We start from the raw sequence: 18,495 nt of genomic DNA, 5'->3' as shown, positions 1-18,495 counted from the left end.
TGTGTGTGGCTCCGGATGGCCGGTCCTCTGTCTTTGGCGTGGCAGGGCTGGCTGGAGAAAGGGCAGGGGAGCTTCTCTGAGTGTGCAGGTACAGTACAGAGGCAGGTCCTTGTGGCTGGTGGGAAAGCAGGAGCTGGTGCACAGCTCCAGACTCCCATGACAACTCCTTTATGTCGGTCTCCCACTTGCACTGGAGATCCTGTTCTTTCATTAGATGTGGAGCTTGGAGATGGGTCTTCTCCTTTTGCCTACAGACCCTGGCCTGTGTACTGTGTGATGTGGATGATGTTTCTTTCCTAGGCTGGATCAAGTGTCTTTTACTGTTCCATGTCTTGCTGTCAGCTTAAGCCAGTCTCTTCCAGGCTCTCAAGGCTGCTTTTCTTCATTGACCAGCAACTGATCATCAGTAAGTTACAAACAGTTCTGGGGTGTCTGTGGTCAACCTGTGCCCACATTTCGGGGCTGCTGCTGTTTCCCTGTTGGTAACTGACCCAGCAGGCCAGAACCAGGGTGCTGCAAAGGCAGCACGAGGCATAATCAGCATCAGGCATGTGGCCTCTTTACTAGAAAAGGCAGCATGATTTTCAGGCACCATGAGGAAATTCAAGGGTGTTCTTCTGGACCTCCTAAATTTTCATAGCATATTGTTTGGTGGTTTTTTCATTGTTGGTTTTGGGTGGTTGGTTGGTGTTTTTGGGTTTTTTTTTAACCCATTAAGTCCTGTGTTATGCAAATTGACTTCCACAGATGATGCATTCTGCTGTATCACCTATTCATTTGTAGCGTTTCAAAGCTCAAGAAGGTTTGGGGGCGTTTTTTCATGCTGTAGTTGAAATGTGTGGGTTTTGGTCCGGTGGCTTAGTGGCCTTGGCATTTTGTTGGTAGCCGTCTTTGCATCTGACACTTGGTTTAGATGGCTGCTAGTTTTCAATTCACACATATAGCAGACTAAATTATTTATTGCATAACAGTAATTTTTAAATAAAAGAAGCTCATTTAGTTCAGTGGGAAATTTTCAAGTAGAATAGAAGACAATTCTAAACAGAGTCAGTAATAAATCCATATCTAATGGTGATACAGAAAGAGGCTGTTTGTTGGTTTCCATGTCATTGAACAAGCAAGGACTCATGGGCTTCAGTGGTCTGTGCTTGCTGTGCATCCTCCTGTGGTCTCCCTCAAAGACAGGGTAATGTGATTTCAGGCTATTCTGCATCAATGTAACTGCTTTTGTGAGGTTTTTAGGTTGATAAAACAAAGTGTCAATATATGTCAGAGCTAGTTCCCTGAGAGTACAGAAGCTTAGAGCAGAATTACAGAAAAAGTTGCTTAACTTACTTCTTTATATTTTGAATTATTATTTTTGGAGTACTTTTCTTTGGATTTACTAAGGAAAGAATGACCACTGTTGTTGAGGGGTGTTCTTGGCAACGGCTAATGTAAAAATATTTGAATATTTTTGATTTTAAACAAACTTCAAATATTTTTAATTTGAAATGTTTGATTCAACTTTGAGACAGAAATTATTTGGCCTCTAAAGGCCTTTCCAAACATGAGGGATTTTTTTTCCAGTAGAGCCTCTGAGTGACACAAGTGGCCATCTGGGAATAACGCAAGATAAAGCAATATTGCCATGATAGGGCAGGAAGAAACAGTTATATTAATGTCATTCTTAACTCCTCAGAACAGCATTTACTTCAAAATGTAATGTGCAGATTGCCATTACATCTATTGGTTCCAGCTTATGGCACTTTGTGTCACAGTTTAAGCAGAATATTCTCTGTATTCAGACACACTAAGATAAATAAGATGCTGTAATCAGCTGTGACTTGATCTAACAATCTACTGAATTAAATTCTGTATAATTTTCTGAAAGACTGAAAAGTGCTATTGCAAAAGGTGAGAATTATTCTGAGAGGAGAGAGGAATAAAAATGGGAGGAAAAATAGCTGGTTACTGCTGTCTGTGATTTGAGAAGTAGAGAAAAGCTTATCTCCAGAGAGAATAACTGAGGTGGCAAATGCAGATTGGTACATGAAATGTATTTCATACTCTTTGCATTCCTGTTTTTTAGCTGCACAACTAGTAAAAGCCTCAGGGACTGAGAGTAGTTTGTTTTGAATAATAGATTCATTTCTTAAATCAAAATAATCGCAGTATTCTATGTAGGGGAAGAAATTTTAACTTTTAACTGTAGTGAAGGCTTTCTATTTGTTTCTGTAGTTTTAGGGAACTTCCAAATAAATACAATTTTCAGAAGTGGCTTATTTTTAATTAGTAACACATTTGAGGAGATTTAGCATTTGTTTTTATTAGAATTATTAGTCCAAAGTTCCTACATTCCTTTCTTTGTGTGTCCTGCTTAGTCTCACAGATTTGAACAGGTTTTTTGTTGCCTCCATATCTAATATGAAAGTGCTTATACCTGCCATTTGGGTGGCCTGATTTGTCCAAAGTAACTGTATTACATGAGAGACTGGTCCAGAAAAAGAATTAGATTTTAAAAGCTGATGAGAGATGCGTTGTTTTGTTAAACAATATGTTGATTAAATAGCTAAACTCAAATATATATTAAAAAAAAAAAAAAAAACAAAAACCAGAAAGATGTCCCCATGCAAAGAGAGGTTGAAAATCCTGGCCAAGAAGCTGGGTTTGTGTAATACAATAGATATGTTGAGATTTTTGCCCCACCAAGCAACTTGTGGCTGAGATGCAAACTGGACCTGGATACCTGTGTCTTAGGCAGGATAACTCCAGGCGAACTTGTTTTGGTTGTAATGTTTGCCCTCTTTCTGCCAAATTCCACTTTTCTCTAGGATCCCTTAACAATGTCACAGTCAGGCTGGGAGTGGCTGCAAAGTTCCTTTCGGCATTTGGTGGTGGCACTGGGAAGGGGAGCACTGGCAGGAGCTGATGGGGGTGGGAGCTGGCGTGGCAGGGGCTCAGGAAGGTCTCCAGCAGTGCTCTGGGTGGTGCTGGGTTGGTCCAGCAGTGGCTGAGGAAGCTGCTGGAATGTAGGTTTGGGCTTAGAGTATAACAGGGAATTGCATTTCCTGACATCTGGATCAGAAAACTGTTTTTATCTCATCCCTTGGTCATATGAGAATCAAGGAGGATGACCCCTCCAGAGCACGCATGTATTCAGTGTGGCTCTGTGTAGTTCAGAAGTTGCACAGCTGGATGTTCCTAAACTTTTAGTTTAAGAGTTCATTTTTGCCCTCTGTCTCAATAGCAAAAGGACTGAATTTTGAGCCCAGTGGGAAATGTGGCAAATGGTTTAATTGCAGGAAGCACTGTTTTGATCTGAATTTCATAGATATATGTGTTTAACAAGCCTGACCTTTGGCTGAGTTTTGTTTCTGGGCTTTTTTCTGAAGAAGAGTTAGATATTTAAAACCTATTACCTCCTTTTCAAAAATAAATTAAACTCTTACAGAGAATTTTGAGATGAAGCTTTGGCATCTGTTCATTGAATCAAATGAATATTAAAAAATTCCTAGCTAAGCCACAAATAGTTACATGTGAAATACTAAAAAGAAAAGCAGCTGAAATATTTCCAAACACATTTTTAAAATTTAAGTTTGTTTTTATTTTGCAGCTTCCTTCAAAAATCTTCAGTACAGGTTATGTTCAATGTTCAAAACCAGTTCTTCAGATTGATAAATTTGCTGCTTGGCTTTTAACAATTTAGTGAAGATAAAAATAGAATTAAACATTTTTAATTTACTTCACACAACTTAGATGTGGCAACGAGTGATACTGGTGAGACTGAAGTTTCTGATTCGAGTCAGCTGCCTGCTGTGGTACATCAGGGCCTGTTTAGTCACACACAGTTTGTTTGTCAGCAGCGTAACCTCGGGGCTTTGCTAACATGTACAGATACTCTGCAGACAAAAATCTTGGAAGGGGCTGGCAAAGCATCACCCTTTCGCTTTCCACTTCCTCTCCTTTCTCACACCCTCAGCCTTTACACTGGGAGGCTCTGCCAATATTTCTCAGCTCTCTCCTACTCTCTGGGGTTGCAGTCAGCCTAAAATCTGGCAGGTTTATTGCTGATGTTTCTTTTTTTCTGAGATAATTGCAAACAGCCTCATTAGTATCTTGTTTGGTGATTATGTCAAATTGCTGGGTTTTTTTAATTCTGAAAGGTACTGGTTCAGAGTAGTTTTTAGGGGCTGATCTCCCAGCATTAAGGTGACTTTGAGCAGAGATTCGGGTTGTGTTTTGTTCCTGAGAATCTGGAAATAGTTCTGACTTCTAAAGTATGGGAAAAATTATTTTAGTGGTATTTGTTTATTCTAATTCTGCAGTCAGCACACACCTTGTTTTGTTTACTAACTATCTTCTGAGGACTGCAGATGTTGTTTGTTTTGATTGTGAGACATGTAAGTGTTGGTCCCTGGGAGGCTGCTCTGTGAATTTGCAAACTGATAAAACCTGTTAAATGTGTTAGCTGTAGAGATCATCTTGTCTGCTAAATTGTTAGTAGTATTTAGCTGATGAATGAATGCAAACCAACAATATGAAGACTTAAAAGCCTTTCATATACATAGATATAAAAATGATTGTTGATAGACTTTTGTGCATAAGACCATCAAGAAATTGTGCAAGATCTAACAATGACTTGGAGAAAAACAGCTGTTTATAATAAAATGGATATAATCAGGAAAACCTTTGTTTCATTTTTCCCATCTGGTCACTTCTGTTACTACAAGGGGAAGGAACAAAGGGGTTTGTTTATTTTAGGGCATTTGAAAAAAGCAGCAAGTATCAACCTTCTTGCCCTGTGTGGGAGTTATTAGCTGCAGAGGTAGCACCTTCTCTAACCCTGATACAGAAATGGTCTGCAGATAGCTGAACTGGTCAAGGCACAGTTAGCTCCCTGATGAGAATTGAATAGCTTAGTTTTCATTTATCTTAATAGAAGTTGGGAAAGTTGTTATTACCTTGGGATTAAATACCACATGCCTAACTCAAAATTAACAAGCAACCAAAATGGAAGCTCAAGGGATATTTATCTAGACATTAGTTTTCTCTCCTGAGTGGAAATACTTCTGCTCTATTCTTAGCATAGAAAACTGGATAACTAGAGGGAATGCATTTGTGACTATAATAGCAAGAGTGAAATGATTACAAATGGTACATGAGTGGCAAAGCAAACCAGAGCTGTTTGAAGAGGGTCATGGCAATGTTGGTGAAGGGATCATGAGTTAGCATTAGCACACAGTGGTGTGACAGCTCATCCAAACGCATCAGTTTGGATTTCTGGTCTTTCTGTTTACTGGGGCTTTTTTTCTCATTATCCACATGGAGTTTATTTTATAAGAAGAAATCACAAGAGTAATGGGTGCTGTGTGATCATGTGGGTCACTGACTTTTCCTGGACAAATCTGGACCTTGCCTTTTATCTCAGTAAGCACCTCTGCACAGCTTTGCAAAGGTTATCTTGCAAAATGTTATAGAAGATACAAATGGCAGGTTTGTGCATCTAGATGTAGTGGCCTGCTTCTACATACCAAGTCCGCAAAAGACGTCACTGTCTGTTGATGATGTAGCAAGGGACAGTATATTTGTCATTTAATTTGCCTGTTTGATTTTACAGAGCCATTCCATCTTTCCCTGCTATCTGAAGCACAAAGGAAAGCCACTAAACTGAAAAAAAACTATGATCATTTAATCTGATGCTCGTCTCTAGAGAATCCTGCTTCAGTTGTTCTAATAAGTGGCCAAAATGGGTCTTGTTGGATGGAGTTAAGCTGGAGAGGGAGTGGGACAAAATGGCATAACTGAATCATGGAGAGAATGTGCTTTTGTTCAGACCTAGGTAGAGGGGTGCTGAACAGTGTTCAAAACCTGGCTTCAAACGTCTCAATGTTCATTTGAATTTGCTGTCTGGTTTAAATTGTAAAACCTGCTACGTAAAGACAAAGTTTTAAAGCAGCATATCTGGTTTTAACCCAGTAACCAAAGAACCGCAAAGTAATTTAACTTTTATTAGTCTTGGAAAAAATTTGAATACTTGCTGGCTTGTGGTTTGGATGTGAAACATACAAAAATAGTGTTATTTTTTCTGATGTCGAATCTGTTTTTTTCATATTAGTAGACATCCGATTTTGTTTCATTATATAATGATTCTTCAGGCAGGCAATGAGAGACAATTAGCTCTTGAGACATAGTTTAACTTGATAATTTTGTACTAATGCAAATGCCTTTGCATTCTGTGGTGTCAGCTCATCAAGATAAAAATGAAATCACTCGAATAAGTGATGTGAGGCCTCTTCTTATGCTGCTAGAGTTGTATGAATGTGGGATTTCTAACTCTTGGAGACAGCAGCTGTGCTTTTCTGTAGGAGTTAACTTGCATCAAACAGACTTATGGGTAGCTCCTAATGCATAAAGTACTTTCTGTCTGCAACTTTATTTTCATCCTCATGTGTCTTCTCTTATTTTTGCCCAAGTCAAAACTTTAAGAAACCAGACAAATTCATCAGACTTCATCTGAAAGTGAAATGCACAGAATTTATGGGATGCAATACTATGCAATTAAGGCATCCAGCACTGGTTTCCCTTCTCTCTCTTCTACTCACTTGCCTCTGTCATCCACAAAGTCTTAAGGCAGCAGGAAAATTAACTTCCTTTTTTTTAGGATGAAAATATCCTATTTTATTGCTGGGTGGTAAAAATCAGTGGTGTTTTGAAAAGTAGAGAATGGTAGTAGGTAGAAGGTAGTATAAACAAGTATCATTTCAAGCTAATAGGGAGAAATTTTCTAAGAGTTTTTTTAAAATGTGGAGTCAGAGTGCAGAGTATGCAAAACACTACAAAAGTACTGGACTTAAAATCATTCAGCCAACTTTTCAGGGTATGATAAAAACAGATGGTCGGAGAGTGTGCTGATATTCCTGTTTTGGCTAAAATGAGACAACTCATACTCAGATACCTGGTGCCTCTCATCATGTACAAAACCAGCAATGGTGGGCTTGATACCAGAAGACAAATTAACTTTAAAACAGATTAACTGGCATGGTTAAACCTTGTGGTGGTCGCAAATGTCTCAGCAGATCAGTCTTGGCAAAATAACATTGAGTTTCCAGCAGCCTCTCCAACTCCATATAAACCTTTTCATATTCTGCTGAGCCGCTAGTCAGGGAGTGAAAAATAAACAAACATTCCTAAACTGGATTGACTGCTAAGGTGAAAATGTCCAAATATCAGGGAGATGTCAATGATGCTTTCATAGCAAATAAACCCGTGTCAGTTTCTTTTTTGTGTTTTTCCTTTTCTTTTTCCCCCCTCTCATGGGGGAACACTTGCCCTTAATTCCAGATGACAGGGTGTTATGAAACAGCTGTTCCTGGTAGCTTGCTGTAGGTGACTGCTTCTTCCAGCCTAAGCTGGGCAGTATTTATCATGAGAAGTTTAGAATTTACACCTAATAAAGTCAGCTGATTGCAAGAGACACTTTTAATTTTAGCCAGAGAAAGAAGCTTCCCTTTTAAAACATCACAGAGGTTATCTCAGGTTTTAATATGGCTTTGGTGCACTTGAAAGCAGACAGGATTGAAAAACTGTTTGAGCATGTGAACTCAACAACAAAGCTCCTGCTGTCATGCAGATATGTTATCAAATTAATAAACACCAGAAGAGAAATACAATTCCTGTAAATGAATGCCTTCTCAAAAGACTGTTGTGGTTGATGCGCAGAATATCTGGATTATTAAAATAAATTGTTTGATTTTTTTTCCCCCTTCTTTGTGTAGAATTTTGCTTGTAGATCATGCAGGTATTCTTGTTCTGACAGTTCTAGTTAATTTTCCAATTTGTATGGCAGCAGTATTCGTCCATGGTTACACATATAATATTACTGATGAATGCTACATAACATTGTCAGTACTATATGCTTTTAAAAGGAACAGAGAAAGTTGATTATATTTATTTGCCTTTAATTTAATCTATTTGGAGAATATGTGAAATTTGAAAACAACCTATTTAGGAAAGTAACTTAAAGAAAATATTTCCCTTTTTAATACAGTTATATCATTAATTAATTATGAGTTTCAAGATCTATGGATTTTTTTTTTAATTTCAAATTAGAAGGAGGTTGCTGAGTGTACATGAGTGTCAGGAGGTACATGGAAAAACAATGTGCTGACTTCCTCTCATTTTGACATCTGAAAACTGTAAATTAACTAATTCTTAAAAGTGCTTTGCAGTCCAACTCTGATATTTAAATATGCTTTTCAGTCTTGATTCCTGCCAGTGTTTAATGTGACATTTGAGTTGCCCTCTTGACATGAATGGGATACTCTGGATGGGTAAGAAGGAGTGAAAATGTCCTTGGGACAGGTCTGATTCTGTCGGGGAAGTGGCCAACTGAAAAGATTTCTTGGAATTGTAGAAATGTAGCAAATGTTTTGAAACTTGCAGTTCTCATTGTTTAGATTGGAAATGTTACGCATATTTTTAATAATCTCCTTTTTTAGTACTAAAGCATTATGGTGAAATAATTACATTCCTTTCAATCCATTTTAGACCGCACATGATATCCACTAGGAGTAAAAATAAAAGTAACAGTAGTTAAAATAATTGTTGGGGGGGTTTCTCCTCTTCAGTAATTTATTTTCTACAAGGCTAAATTGTTACATTTTATAGAAGGCAAATTTTATTTATTGCTCTGAATATATTTGAACAAAACACTTAATCTAATTGTTCCTAGTATTTGTTTCACCGAACAATAAACAGGGCAGAGAATGAGCACCAGTGCAGCTCGTTGATCTGATAATGAGAGGTGCTCATTCTGTGTCTTGCTTCCTGGCCAGGTCTATCATGTCTTAAGAGCTGGTGCTTCTGGAACTGTCAGGGCAGGTGTGCTGCATAATGAATGAGCCTGAACTGATGGAGGTTACAGGTGCTCCAGTAATAGAAAAGAGCAGTGTTTATTATTGTTGTATGGCATCATCAATCCTCCTCCCTTTCTCCCTCTGCTTTCTGTGTCCTCCAAACAAAGGCTCCCTATATCTGCAGCAGCAGGGGAGAAAAGAGCAACAACTTACCCTGTGTAACATTGCTGGGTTTTGTCTCAGGGGCAACCTTGTAAATAGGTCTTGATTTGATGCTCGGGATCTGTGAATGGCATGTTTGTCATTGCAGGGGACAACAGTATTGATTTATGAATTCCATTTAGCAGAAAACTCTTACTGGTTACTGTTATCTGTACCTGCCCTATTCCAGCGAAATCAGATGAATGAAAAATGGCTTTCAATCTAGTACTAATAATGCACTGCAAGGTCCCTAGCTCCTGGGGGAGCAATCTATTGAAAGATGGGTCTAAACATTCTTTAATTGGGGAAAATTGTAGTTTTTGGGAGAAGGAGGAGGAGGACAGAGAAACAAATAGAGTTTCTTAGTTCCGCTTAAGATGCTGACGGCTCTTGGAAGTGTCTTTTCAAGAGTAAGCTGTGGTTTAAAATCTTACAGAAGTACTTTCTTTTCTATTTATAGGCAGTCAAATCTACCAACATCTCATGTCCATGTGCTCTAAGACATCAGCTGATTCTAGATAGTCTGCAGTGTTTCTCTTGTCTGAAGCATTAATGGCAGTCACTATTCCCTTTTGCAGGGCTATTGCCTGTCCTTCAGGATCTGGGTCAAAGGAGCCATGGAGAAGAGTGGGGAGAACAGAAAACCAGTTTATTCCAGTAGAGGCTGCAGTGGGATTTCTATCTGTGTGTAATGTCATCATAATTTAGAGAGAAATAGTTGTTCTGTTTCACTATCCCTTCCTATTTAGTTTCTGGTGGTTTTATTCGCTTATGGCAGCATTCTTTTTGTGGCTATGTTGTGTTTTAATACCAGCTGGCAACCCCACAGCTGCTCACTCACTTCCTCCAGGAAGATCAGGGGAAGAGAATTGGAAAGGTAAAAGTGAGAAAATTCATGGGCTGAGATAAGAATAATTTAATAATAGAAATAAAATAATCCTACATTGTAATGAATAGGAAAATAACAAAGAGTGATAAATAAACCCCAAAAAACGCAAGTTTTGCAATAAAAAGTAATTTCTCACCAACAACCTGCCAATGCCCAGCCAGTCCCCCAGCAGCAGCTTCCCCCCCAACTCTCCCTGTGCTTCTGTTGCTGTGCATGATCCATATGGTATGGGATATCCCTTGGGTCTGTTGGGATCAGCTGTCCCGACTGTGTGGCCTCCTAAATTCTTGTGAGTCTAGTTTTATCCATGCTTGGTAGCCAAATGTTGTTTAAAAACTGGCTTAGCTGGAAAAGCATTCAGAGTGGGAATGCTTTTGCTTAATTCTGTCTCTACAGAGGCAGGGACAAAGTAGATCTACTTCCAAAGAGTTATTAGTAAAGATCTCAAAAGTATATGACTGAATTAAGGTTAGCCTCCTTTCTGCAGGAAAGTGGATCTTTTTTTTCAGTCTGTGATTTTTGAAATGCACGCTTTTTCCTGTTTAGAACTACCTGCTGGTAGTTCTGCGGTTTGTTTGCAAGTGACTGCAAAACCATGGCACACAGCCCTGTTCCTGCTGGAGAATGTGCCAAGGGGGGACCCAGAGTACAGAAGAGACATCCAAGAAGCTCAGATATTGTTCTCAAAAGCATTGTGGTTTACCTCTTTCCCTTTTATTTGAAAGGAGCAAAGTTTTACAGAGTTGTATTGATAGCAGGTAGAATTACACCTTTCAGCAGTGTTTGTAGGACACATCTCTATTCCCAATGGACAGTTTCCTGCTTTGCTTGCTGTGGGCTTCCAGGCTTACTGTCTGGAAAATCAAGTCTTAAATACCTTGCTGAGCTACACTTTTATATATATAGATATATATATTTAAATTGCACAGACTGTAAATGGGACACTTTACATGTGGACTTGCCTTGAAACAACTGGATGGTATTAAATTTAAAAGCTTCAAGGTAGACTGGTGCCTACTGATGCTCATCATTGGCACTTCAGAGGCTTCACTGAGACCTAAGACATTGAGTGTTATCTTTAAATGGATGGTTAAATTTATTAATGTTTTGCTCAAGCGAACACTTAATTTCTTCAGAAAGGGAAGCTGGTGTCTCTTACCAGACATTTTTCATTGCAAAATCTCAGTAACAGTGCTGAGCTTTGGTAGTCTCTCTGACAGTGGTTAATGACAGGCTGAAGTGCTTCTAGTGCTGGGCCTCTCTAACTTGGAGCATCTCATACGTTTGTATTCCTGTCTCTGTGCAGCTTTAAATGTGTGCAGTTTTAAAGTTGTCTGCCAAGATGCACATTCCTGGCAGAAAGCAGCACACTGGCGTCAAAAACTGCTTGTGCAAGAAGTAGTGCAGTGGTCTTGTAAAACATAAATGCAGCGATTAATGTAAAATAGGTTAAAGCAGTGTAAAGTGGGGATTAGCAAATCTAGATACTGCAGTGATCCTATCATCTCCTACAGAGCTGCTGATCTCTTCATTGCTTTGAGGGTGAGACAAGATGTTGAGTTGAATGAGGAGTCTGGTGCCTGTGTTGTATTTTGCTCTGCCTCTGCAGCTGTAACTGACAGAGCTTCTAATTCAGGACTGCCTAAACTTTCTAAAGCTGGAGAAGAGAAAATAGAGGGTTTTATTAACACATGCTTCAGTTTCAACATATAGATGATACAGCATGGCATAAATCTTAGAGGAGCAGTTTTTCAAGAGCATGGGAAACCTTTTCTAGACCTAGAAAAGGAGTCAAAGGATAAAAAAATGTCTGATTTAATTCTTTGCTCTTTTAGACATGGTCAGAAACCAAATTTCCTGTTTTGCTGGAAAGTTGTTAATGTAATCAACCTGAGACAAAGGAAAAAAATTTCTCCCATCCTTTGCTAAAAATCATCTTTGATTTGGTGATAAAATGTGAGGCAAATAGGTTATTTGTGGTACAGCTACTCTGTGTTCAGTAGCCAGAGCTTGAGTGGTATCCCTCCATCAGTACTGATTCCAGCTTCAAGAAGAATTAGGGAAAAATTAAGAGCTGAATCAACAGTTTCTGCATTTGAGACCAGTTCCCTGTATGCAAGTTTCTTTCTGTATGTAACTGAAGTGGTGCAATTAAAGGCAGTGTGAATGCTTATCTGTCCATAGAAAGCCCCAGGGAATCACACAAAAAGCAAATTCATGATTACTTTAATTAGCCTTCCATTTGTCAGTGAGCAGACTGCTTAGTTAGCCTGGTTGGGTAAGAAAGTAAGACCTTGGGAAAGGGTGTTCATGATAGTAATTACAAGGCATCTGCTCCTCCTCCCTTCAAAGGTGCAGGAAGTGCCATTGTGTACTGGTTCACCCCAAAGCGGGCTAGGCTCTGCAGTAGTTAAAGGGACAGCTGAACAGGGAGCTTTCTCCAGGCAGTGCAGAGAGTAAGGCACTCTCCAGACAGACAGGACTAGATTAAATGAGGGCCTTGGACTGAGGAGGTGCATGCTTGTCTTCTGGTCTCCTGTACTTGTTGACTTCACATCGTATGTTCTCCTCTGATCTCTGCTCCTCTGACCATCTGCATGGAGTCTTGTTTTTACAGAAAAGAGCAAACAGCTAAAGAATGTCTCGTTATCGTAAGATGTACCTTCCACCAAACAAGTTATTTTCCTGAAATAGTGCTTCATCTTCCTTCTCCCCACTTAAGAAGTAGGATGAACACTTTACTGCTAAATCTGTGGCAAAACATAAATTTCTTGCCTTCTTTAATTCCCATTAAAACTAAGAAAGGGATGATAGATTCCTATAAGGGATTAATTTTTTAAAAATTATTTTCTTTTTTATCAATAAAAAGAAGTCTAAATTGAACTACTGATTAAAAACACCCTAGGGTGGTCTGTCATGTCTGTTGTCTAGTACCTAATTTCGATAACACTGGAGATAAGAGTCTGGTTGCCCATAAAACAACAATGCAATGACAATCTATTGACTGTCAAACACAAATTAGATGTAACAGATGACCTGATGCTAGGTGAAGCTTTCAGGGCATGTGCTGCAGCCAAGAGAAATCTGACTAGGTTTTAAGTTCCCTTCCTGCTCTTTGCTGTCTTTCTTCACAAAATGTTCAACCTTGACTGAAATGTTTTCTGCCCCACCCCACCCCAAAGGGAAGGCTGCAATATCTGGCAATGCACATGGAAATGTATACAAACAGCATTAGGGAGGAAAGATGAAAAGGAAGCTGATTTTACTCTATCATTAAATTTTAACACTCCCTAGCAGCTTGCCAGCCAAACGGGATTATACTACCAGATGTCCTGGCAGAAATGCACACGGCTCTGCAAGATCATAAATCCAAGCAGCGTATGGCAACCCTGCGTGTTTAATACTACTGTTAGCAATGCAGAATTTCAGTGCGGAAAGCTCTGGTGGTGGGCAGGATTTAGCAAAGAAAAAATCTTCCCAGACTTAGCTTTAAAGTCTTGGGTAGGGTAATAGCTGCTGCTGCTGCTGGTACGTACTACTCTTTCAGTATTTCTTTTGTTGTGTCTCCTAAACAAAGTACAAACCAAGCCAGTTTAGTCTACACTTTAAATATAGGTACCCATTCATAGAATCATGTCCTCATTAATCTATGCAAAGGATCAGAAAAAACCCCAGCTGTTGTGTTTTTTTCAGTTGTTGCTCCCTCCATGGAAAACAAAAGGCAGTGACTAGCATCTCTAAGTAAATAAATTATTCCTTAAGTGAGGACTTAGAATTGGGCCCACCAAAGGAGAGTGTGTTTGTATCAGTGGATATGGTTTTTCCATGCTATATGCTGACACTAAACTGTCAGCTGACCCGATCAGCAGTGTGGCAGAAAGGAATTTAAAGCAAATGGGGGAGAATATGCTATTTTATTCTATTGCTGCTAGAAAAACTGAAGTTTATATGAAGTATAAAAAGAGCGAGTCAGCTTTTTGTCTCATCAAATAATAATATGAGGATGAATAGTCAGAGGAAAATAACAAAAGGGACTTCAGCACGGGTAGTTAACTTCGCAAATTGCAGCTAAACTTATGTGACCAGAAAGTGGAAGATCTAAAAATAATGTTAAGTGCTTTCTTTGCAGATTAATCTTGCTACCCAAGTGTGAAATCTCCCCTCATTCTCCCCTATATTCTTTATATTTTCAAGTTCTGTATCATAGAATTTCAGGTGATTCATTGCTGGCCACATTAGTCATTCTGAGCTTATGCTGGTTTTGTCTCTGAGAGTAGAATTACACACTAGAGATATTTGTTTGCTCTTTTACTGATTTCAATAGTAAATTGCCTCAATACTAAAGCCTTGGAAGGCTTCGAGCTGAGTGCTTGTCATCATTTGGCTTTACTGGAAAACAGGTATGTTAGACCAGTGGTTGTTGCCCCTGGAAAACTCCATTCATGCAATATTCAAGTTTCTCTGAACTAAATCAACTACAGCTTCCTAGTATTTGTAATAAAGCTGTTTGGGACTGGTTTGCATTGCTATGATTTTAGCAATTTAAATGCCTCTGTGACATATGAGAGAGGGAGCTCATGCCCAGATGATGTGTTGTCCACTTTTGCAGACAGAGGGGTTGCATGATCGATAGGCGGCCAAACCAGGAGCCAGTGAAGGGTTTCCATGCTGCATCACACTGTCATAGCAATGTGGTCCAATTCTGTGCTGCAAAGGTGAAGCTGGCTTTGACTGGACAGGGTTGTTTAGTTCAGAAATCCCTTGCCTATGCTATATGAAAATGGAATTTAACTTCCGTATTCATCTTATTAGCTCACATTATAACTCAGGGAAGTAGGAATTCATTACTCTAGAGGAGCCAAATCCTGATGCCCTAAAAGCTGTCTTGCATCTTTTGGTTGTTTGTGTTCCCTGTTGCTTGTACAATCCAATGCTTTCTATATACATACCTGATTATTATAGTTACTTTTATATCTTCCTAGTTAAGTAGCAGGACCTGATTTTTTCATTCAAGAAGAAAAATTATTTAGGGGAAAATAACGGTTGCACAAAATGGAAAGGCAGCATAGTCACATACAAAGAAATGAACAGCTTATGAAACTCTTTGAAAATCTTCCTGTCTTTACTGTCATGCTTCATAAGCTTTCAAAAACACATAATGAGAAACAAAGACCTCTTTTTGCTGTGTCTCTAATTTTTTTCACTGCATAACATGGCATTTTCAGATGTGCACATAGAAAATGAAACCAAGTGTTTTCAGTACGTTATCCCTGATGACCAAGTGTTTATTTAACTACTTATATCTTGTTGGCCTAGATAAACTTCACCTGAGGCCAGCATCTCTTCACTAATTTGTCACCTTTTCTTTTTCATGCCCCTAAGCTGTTTTGACACAAGAAGCTTTGCAAGCTCCATCTCAGGAAGCACCAGCATCAATATAAAATGCAAGGAAAACAATGTAAACTGAAGCTTTGGGAAAATAAAGCTGTACAATATGGCAATGGTTAGTGGCTGGATGACAGCCATCCTTGATGATATAAATTTTGTAGCATGTGTAACTGCAAAGAACAAAACAGTTAATCAGCAACAATGCAATGTATACCAAGTGTTACTGTATGCAAATATGTATTGAAGTTGTTGCCATGAAAAACTTTCATTACTCATTTTAGGTTCATTTTCTGTTGTTAAGTGATGGGGAAACTGAGAAATGCACCTAGCACTCAAATAATTGCCCTGCTTGCGACACTTGTAGCTTTTTACAGAGAAGAAAATATCATCCAGATGATGAATAAAAACAACGCCTCCTCACATAAATGAAGCACACAGTAATAAATGGTACTATTTTGCTTCTGTTCTCTATTTTTAATTTCCAGTATGACAGGGAAATGCAGCTTTTTTCCACTCAGCTTTATAGAACTTATTAAAAAAGTGGGAGGCTATTCTAATCATTAGCAAGATACAGTTAGTGTTTTGTCCTTAAAGTACTTTGTTCTAACTTTGGCACCACAATAATTACAGTATGCTGCCATTGCAGAATGGATAGGGAACTCTTCCATCTATCCTGCTTCCTCCTGCACTGCCTAAGTGTGCTGGTCTGTACCAGTGAGGTGGGAAGAGTGCAAGGTGGAAGATGGAGTTGTGTCTCCAAAGCATGTAAGATGTGGCAGTCTGGAAACGTGGCCTTGCAAAGAAAGGCCAGGTCTCAAAAGTTCTCTCAGTTAACATCTTGGGCTTTCATGTTACTTTTCTTTTTTTTTCCTGTCCTGAAACAGCAGTCCAAAATACAGAGTACCTTGCATCTGTTCATGACTGGTTTTGGGCAGGTTCAGCTCTGAACGCCAATTCTCTGTACTGTGAAAGCTGATGGGCTAAAGAGTTGTTCTTCCATTTTGCAGTTTTCTGTACCTGGTTGCAGATGAACAATTTCCTTTTTTCCAGTGAAGCTCAGTAGAAGTACTGCAAATGCTATCCTTTAGTACTTGTTTATCAGTGTTTTCAGAGTTTTCATCCAGTAAACTGGAGGCTTTTATTTCCTGAGATGGGAGATAAGCTAGTAAGAACAGACCACTGCTTATATCAATAACATGAACACAGTCCTGTGATGCGAGCAGCTGTTTTGTGATATCATGGCTAATGCACGCACTTTCATTTTTCCTGGAGTTTGGATAAAGTATGCACTTTGCTATGTGGGATTCTCTGTGTGCAAATATGAGAGTGCCAATCCTTTTGCTGGAAGTCCTTTTGTCTCCTCCTGCTCTGGGTGTTGAGTAGAAATGTGCACCAGGTTGGCCTGTGGGCCTGCAGTAGTTTTTCATGAGGGTATGGCCCAAAGTGGCCTTTGCAGAGAGGGAGGTGTATGTGTGTGCATGTGCCAAGCTACTGAGCTCTGCTTTCCTCTGGAAAAGGTGGATCCAGCTTCTTGCTTCTCTCAGTCTTATTTTGGGTTTATCTTTGTCATTTATATTGTCATCTTCATGCTTATTTTTAGTTTCTAGCCTTTCTCTGTTGACCTGTTTTTACATTTTAATTGACTAAATCAGGAGACTTGTAGGTGATTAATGTTTTCCCTCTGCAGCTGCATCATCTAGAACAGGCATAAACCTTGCCGTGCTTCATTTACTTCCAGTTCCTTTTCAAACAGACGTGCACTGTTCCTGGACCTTCCTGTCTTTCCTCACCTCGTGTCGGTGTGTGTTGTACCTCTCACTGGATGAATTCATGTGCCAGCTGTGCTCTGTATTTCATGATTTTATTTGTGCAGACAGAAGTAGTGTATGAAACCTTCCTACATCATCAGTAATAACAGCAATACTCATGTGACAGCTTTTGGCAGGTAGAGTCCTACCTGAATTGTGTTAACAGTCTCTGCTCCCTGCTAAATGAGGGTCTTCAACAAATGCATGAGAAGACTGATCTCCATATCTGGGACATTTAGTGTTGAGGAGTGAAATAAGATGATTATAATTTTTCTTCAGTTTTTTCAGAGATGAAAAAACTACTTGGAGTCAGGCTGCTATGAAATAGCTCTTCCTGCTCCTTTCTGTACTATATCTTGTGGATAAAACAAAAGTCACTTTTGATATGCTCCACCTATAATTCATCCCAAATGCTAATGGTTTTATTGTCATGATTTCCCTGTGTCCCAGCAGATCAAGATTAAAGATGATTTACTATGACTAGATATAGTTTAAATGGTTAAAGGTCATTTACTACAAATTACATGTAGTTTCTTCAGAGACAGGAGTGCAACACAGTGCCTTGTTCTACTTTATGCATTTGCATAAGATATGATTGTCCACTAATGCCCTTATGAGTATGGGAGAATTTCAGAGTATGAGAGAATTTCCTTCACATTGAACAAAAAATATGTTTATAATTTAGTGAAGGAATAGATTTTAGGCTTTGTATATGCATTTCAATTTAAAAAGTGTTGCTCTCTGTCCAAGACTGCCCAGCTATAACCAGCATTTCTGAAGCTGATGCATTCACTAATCCTGTGGGACAGTTGCAAACTTGTCAGTTTTTATAAATTGCTGTCTTTATGACAGGAAATTAGGAGGAGAAGGGTCTTATACATGAATATAACAGCAAGGAGAAAACAGGGACATAATGACAGATGTGTCCCCAAGTCACTGTTCTCTATGGTGGAAGCAACACCCAGAGCAAGGGTCTTGCTGAAAGACTGGATGAAAGCCATGAGAACTTTATAAGCATCCGGTGAATGTTTTGCCTGGGTAAAGAGAAGACCTCCTGCAGGACAATTAAAACTGTTTTTTTTCTTTGTATTGTTTCTATTCAGTGCTTTCTAAACATAGTAACTATTTTTATATCTTTTATGATCATAATAAAAAGTATTCTTTACTTTTAACTGAACGTATTATCTGTTGAGAATGATATGAGGATGAATTGTCAACACAGTGGGAGTAATTAAAATGGATTCAGTTATGCTTGTAGCATCCAGCACCCTTGGGCAAGATTGGGATTCCTGGAAGGTTTCTAGCTGGTCCATCCCTAAGCAGCACAGACTGGCTTAAGAGCTTGTGAGGCAAAGTGAACCTCCTGGTCCAA

General features: G+C 39.0%; 1 protein-coding gene across 1 annotated transcript in view; it reads left to right on the top strand.

Moving 5' to 3' along the window:
• The window catches only part of LIMCH1 (LIM and calponin homology domains 1), a 173,276-nt gene that overhangs the window by 45,220 nt on the left and 109,561 nt on the right, over positions 1-18,495 (top strand). The window lies entirely within an intron of this gene.

Source organism: Vidua chalybeata, chromosome 4, assembly GCF_026979565.1.
Source record: "Vidua chalybeata isolate OUT-0048 chromosome 4, bVidCha1 merged haplotype, whole genome shotgun sequence".
Classification (NCBI taxonomy): Eukaryota; Metazoa; Chordata; class Aves; order Passeriformes; family Viduidae; genus Vidua; species Vidua chalybeata.
This window is presented reverse-complemented; position numbering and strand designations above follow the sequence as displayed.